The following is a 5,690-nucleotide window of genomic DNA, read 5'->3' on the forward strand; positions in this document are numbered from 1 at the left end:
TCTTGTTAGAGCTGGCCTTGAACCACAATCTTCAGATCTCTTCCTCCTGAGTAGCTAGGATTACAGGTGTGAGTCACCTGTGTCCAGCAATAATGGCACCTCTCTATAAAGAGAAGAAGACATACAAGATTATTGTGCACAGCAATAAAAGCCTATAGAAAAATGACATTAAGTAAAATAAGCCAGACCCCAAAAAACATAGGTTGCATGATTTCCCTCATTTGTGGTAAATTGAAAGTACCTATAAATCTACACTGTATAGTTCAAAGAAAAAATACACTAGGATATCATAAATTATATATGTCTCTAGGTATTCACACAGAGTGAGAACAAAGGAAGATATTCTTAGGAGAGGATCACAAAGCTGCAATACTGAACTCCAAGAAAAATGGAAAAAGTTTTTTTTTCTTTGCTACTTTTTGTTTTCTTTTCCTTTTGTTTATATGTCTCTGAGAGTGTAAGCACCATTGGTACAGAAATGGTGGGAGAAAGGTTGTACAAAAAGAGCAATGATACTCATTAAACACTATGTTGAAAATGAACTATACTACTTATAGGAAGGGACAGGAAGGGAAGAACTGGGAGAGAACAAGAGAAAGGGTGACAGTGTTCAAAAAGTAATATACCTATACCAGTATTAGGGAAACCCTCTATACATCATCTTTACAATAATAATAATAAAATGCACAAAGAGTAAAATAAAACCAAATATTTCTTAAAAGACTATAGGAGTGACAGAGAACAGGCAATTATTTTCAGTTGGTGAACACAAGACCCAACAAGTCTTAAAATGTGATTGCATATCTAAAAATAGTATTTATTTCACAAAACTATATGAGGACTGAAGTTAAGGAAGTACACCAAAAAATTAAATTGCAAATTAAAGATGAGACAGTTTTACTTTCCCACCTTTGAGAACATGGACTTGTCCATGTGATTAAAAAAAAAAAAACTAATGATGATTCCAACAACCTAGAATACTCTGAAAAATTATGAGGAAAATGAAAATACAAAACTTGATCAGAAATGAGTTTCAATCTGATGGTTCAGTAGTTTCTCCTGATTAAATATTTCAAAACAATAAAGAAATAATCCTGACACAACTGAAATTATTCCAGAGCAGAAAATCATTAGTTTCTAATGGCAAATTTACAAATATCAAATTTTGTAAAGTTTGTAAAACGGCACACTAAGTTGACAGTATAGCCTGATATTGCTAACAAAATGTCACAGAATTATAAAAAATCAATTTTAATTTGTTGTATATGAGCAATATATATATAATTAAGATGTATATACATGGATATATACATAAATTATATATCGTTAAGCAAATCACAAAAAATTAATTAGCTTCTGGATGATAAAAGCTAATTTTGCTATGTTCATAACGAAATAGTGCTGAAATGTATTTACTGAGGCAAGAGGTGAAAGATTCTTATTTAACATCAGAGATATACATAGACACATTATTGGAATGTGGATGCATAAATATTCAAAGGCAGCTGCATTCTAAATGGGGAATGACTAAAGCTTTTCCTAGCAGTGTCTGGGACAGTACAAGGGCATCTATGTGATTGTTATCATTTTCTGTTATTCTAGAAGTTATAACCAGAACGTTTTGATGTGTAAAGCAATTATAAACTTTCAGTGTTGAACTGGAAACAGCAATGTAATTACTAGTAGGTTATAGGATTAAATATCTGAAATATTTAAAAAATTCACATAAAAACATAGGTAACAATAGAGAAATGACCATGAACATACTATTTCTAAAATATAATTTGAAATCAACCACTACTCACATGAAGCATGTTCAACATTCATACTGATTGCACTAAAAAGAGCAATACGATGCTATACTTATTTAATCTAAGTTGGAGAACATGTGATTTTTTGGTATATTTTAATTGCTAGAATTGTAATTCCATAGAATTTTATACAATGTATTTTAAAGTATTTATTAGAAGTAATCAGCAGCAGGAAGGCTCACTCCTGTAATTCTAGCTATTTAGGAAGCTGCCATCTGATTATTGTTGTTCAAAGGCAGCCTAGGAAGAAAGTCCATGAGATTTTTCTACAGTTAACCAGAATAAAGCCAGAGGTGCAGGTGAGACTCAAGTGGTAGAGGACCAGCCTTGACTGGAAAAGTCAAGTCAAGCAAGAGCAAGAGTATGAGGCCATAAGTTCTAGCTCCAGTACTAGCATACACGTTGTGCCTGCACGTGTGTGCATGCACACACACATAAACATACACACTTGACACTAAAAATTATAACCAATGAGATGTACAAAATGAACTTTACAACTTCAGGGGTGAGGGAGGAGTTGGGGATGTGGGGAGAGAAGGAACAGTAGGGGAAAAACAAAGGAGGGGTAACAATGTTCGATTAGTAATGTACTCATTACCTTACTCATGTTACTGTAACCCATCTGTACAGTATCTTTACAATAAAAATATTAAAATGAATATACATAACCCAAAATACCATTGTATGATTTATTTTTACAGACAATTTTATCTATATTCACAAAGATATTGTTATGCTATGTAGATAAATGGAACTGCAGATTTGTCTGCAATAACAAAAGCAGTAGAAGCAATATGACTACCTAACATGGTGACTATTACCTAAATTATGGTAAACTCATACAATTTTATGCAATATACCAGTTTAAAAAACTTATGTGCGGAAGTGGCGCTGTAGCTCAAGTGGTAGAGCGCTCGCCTTGAGCTGAAGAGCTGAGGGACAGCGCCCAGGCCCAGAGTTCAAGCTCCACGGCCGACCAAAAAAGAAAAAAACTTATGTGCATGCTTGTCCTGATAAAGTTTTATTGATCTGTTAATAATATTGGACCAGTGAGAAATTCATGGTTTTTGAAATGTGTTTGTTCAGGTATTTGTTAGACCTATTGGAATCTTTGGGTGGAGTGTACAACAAAACACTGTACTATTATTTCATGTGTATGTTTTTAATGATTCAAAATTTAAAATGTTGGCTAACAGGAAGAAGAAGAGAAAAGAAAAAAGTAGAAAAAGGAGGAGGAGGAGTGAGAGAAAGAAATAAGAAGGGATGGAAAGAAGAAAGGGAGAGGAGGAAAGGGAAAGGGAAAAGGAGAGAGAAAGAGAAAGAGAGACAGAAAAAGATTTAGAATAACTAGAAGTAATACTTTAAAACCTGGAGGTTGAGCATGGGAAAATTTCTTACACAGATCAAAACACAAACCAGAGAAATTCTTCAAACTGGATGCATGGAAATAAAAAGAAATACCACTTAGTCCAAAAGAATGCAAGGCCTGAGAAATTCAAAGGATTTAGGATTGAATACCAGTAATTGTACAGTAAATGGTTGACTGAACTCCAAACTCAATAATTATGTTGAGAATACACTGAAACTCAGATTGGAGAAGTGGGTTTAATAAGCATCTGCCTCCAAATGAAAAGAATGAAACACAACTGTGCACATGCTAGTCAGAAGGCTACCTATATGTTTATCAAAGTAGATTTCAATATCGAAATAACTTAAGAAACAATGATTTTTTTTGAGATTAAGCTATTATTATCATCCTTCTCTTGGTAATATACACAACTTTTAAAGCCAGGTACTAGTGAAATGGCCTTCAGTGCAAACTGTTTTACTGCAAAACATAAAATAAATAAAAACACAGTAGACACTTCCATCTATTTTTAATAAACAACTAGCAAAATAAGAACAAGACCGAGCTTCCATAATACAAAAATATGTGTTTATAAAAAATCAGCTAGCATGCTCAATTGGTTAACTTTGTAAGACCTGTCAACACATTAGAGATTTATTATTAAACTAATTTGTTTGCCTACATGCTCAATGCTATATACTAACATTATTTCTAATATCTATTTAGTACTGTAAGAAAAACATATATAGACCAGTTGTTAAATCAAAATATGCAAAGTAATGCCATAATCTCCTGAATATTATAAGTGAGCGCAACTGCACATGTTTGGGATTAGAAAATGTTTCCCAGCTCATTTAAGTCAGTAAATTTGGACAATTGCACCTCTTAGGGAGGGGAAAGTGGGAGGAATTGTCTAGAGCCTGGTGTAATGAAAAAGTGAGTGCCAAGCAGGAAATGATTCCAGTGTGGTGATACTCAAATCTTGAATCAAAGCTGGGCGCTGATGACTCACGCCTTTAATCTTAGCTACTCAGGAGGTTGGGATCTGAGTATTGGAATTCAAAACCAGCCAGGGCAGGAAAGTCCATGAGATTCTCATCTCCAATAAACCACCAGAAAACCAGAAGTGGCGCAATGGCTCAAGTGGGAGAGAGCCCTAGTCTTGAACTGAAGAGTTGAGGGATAGCACCCAGGCCTAGAGTTCAAGACCTATGACCCACCCAAAAACAAACAAAAATCTGCCACAAAATTTGCATCTGGTTAGTTATAACTTCCTATTCTCCAGCCCCTTTATTTTAAAAGAGTACTAGTAATTCTTTGTTTCTGGTACTTTCTTATCATGGCAAATTCCTTTACCAACCCATCACTCCAAAATCCTCCATACTAAATACAAGTGAAGAGACTGATAATACTAGAAGCGTTGATCACAAGCTGTAATTAAGACAATAAATAAAATCTCAAAGCACAGAATGGTTAAGGTATTTTTCCCTGGAGTATGATTAAAATGTAAATCTATTTGAGCACAGGCTCATGTCTTTAAGTCTAGGTACTCACAAGACTGAGAGCTAGAAGATCATGGTTCTGAGCAAGCTAAGATAGAAAAGTCTACCCCCTCTCCGATTAAACAGCAACATGTTGGACTGGATATATGGCTCTAGTGATCAGTACTACCTGAGTTCAAGCCCAGGTACCGGTTAAAACATAAAAACGAAAATGGAACAAATTTATTTAAGAATATATTCTTAAATAGCAGTTTGCATGAGGAAAATGTAAAGTCTCAGTATATACAACAAAAAGATTTTCATTGGCAGGATTATGAAGTAACAGAACTCCAGGCAAGGTGAGACATGTGCTTCTATATGTGTGTAAGATTTTTTTTTTCCCCTGCTGGAAATGTAATTATTTTAGGACATTTTCTTCTTGGTGAGAGTTTGTATATAATGGCTATTTAGGTAATTCGTTATTGCATGTATAGCTTCCTGTTAGGAGAGAATATTATTTTGCTTTTTAACTTCAAAAATTATTCAATTGTGATTTTCCTTATTCTTCCATATTTTAGGATGTTCTCAGTACTTTGCAAATTGTCCAGTGATATGACTTTCTTTGATCTAACAAGAAGTCATATAGTTAGATATGCATTCTTCATTTCTAAAAGTATTGTCCTCATATTGTACTGTGTAAGATTGGCAAATGCAAGATTTACCCTTGACAAAATCATCTCCTTTCCCTTTAAAATGTTTCAATATTTCTGAAATGCTTTTCCTGCAGGGGTCCAGCTTTGCCATCACCTGTGATGAATCCTGTACTTCCTGCTCACATAGACTCAAGATGATAACCAGACAACTGTCAGGTTATTTTCACTGAAATATTTGTGCTAAAAAGGTGTTATCCATTTTTAAAAAATCATTTCAATCCTTCCTGGAAAAACATTAAAAGTTTTTACCCTCTCAGCTTGAACTAACAGAACTTCACATGTATGTATTTTATCTGAAACATTTACAAATGTAGTTGATTTTAGGGATTAAATATAT

The 5,690-nt window shown here is 34.0% G+C and overlaps 1 long non-coding RNA gene across 1 annotated transcript; it reads right to left on the reverse strand.

The window, feature by feature from the left end:
- Positions 1-257: 257 nt before the first annotated feature.
- On the reverse strand, positions 258-5,017 carry LOC122106631. The gene is made up of 3 exons (XR_006147224.1): positions 5,007-5,017; positions 648-650; positions 258-372 (listed from the first exon to the last, which is right to left on the reverse strand). It is a non-coding gene; the product is annotated as an uncharacterized LOC122106631 (long non-coding RNA).
- Between the last annotated feature and the right edge of the window lie 673 nt (positions 5,018-5,690).

Source organism: Dipodomys spectabilis, unplaced genomic scaffold (genome assembly GCF_019054845.1).
Source record: "Dipodomys spectabilis isolate Male_0828 unplaced genomic scaffold, ASM1905484v1 ptg000043l, whole genome shotgun sequence".
Classification (NCBI taxonomy): domain Eukaryota; kingdom Metazoa; phylum Chordata; class Mammalia; order Rodentia; family Heteromyidae; genus Dipodomys; species Dipodomys spectabilis.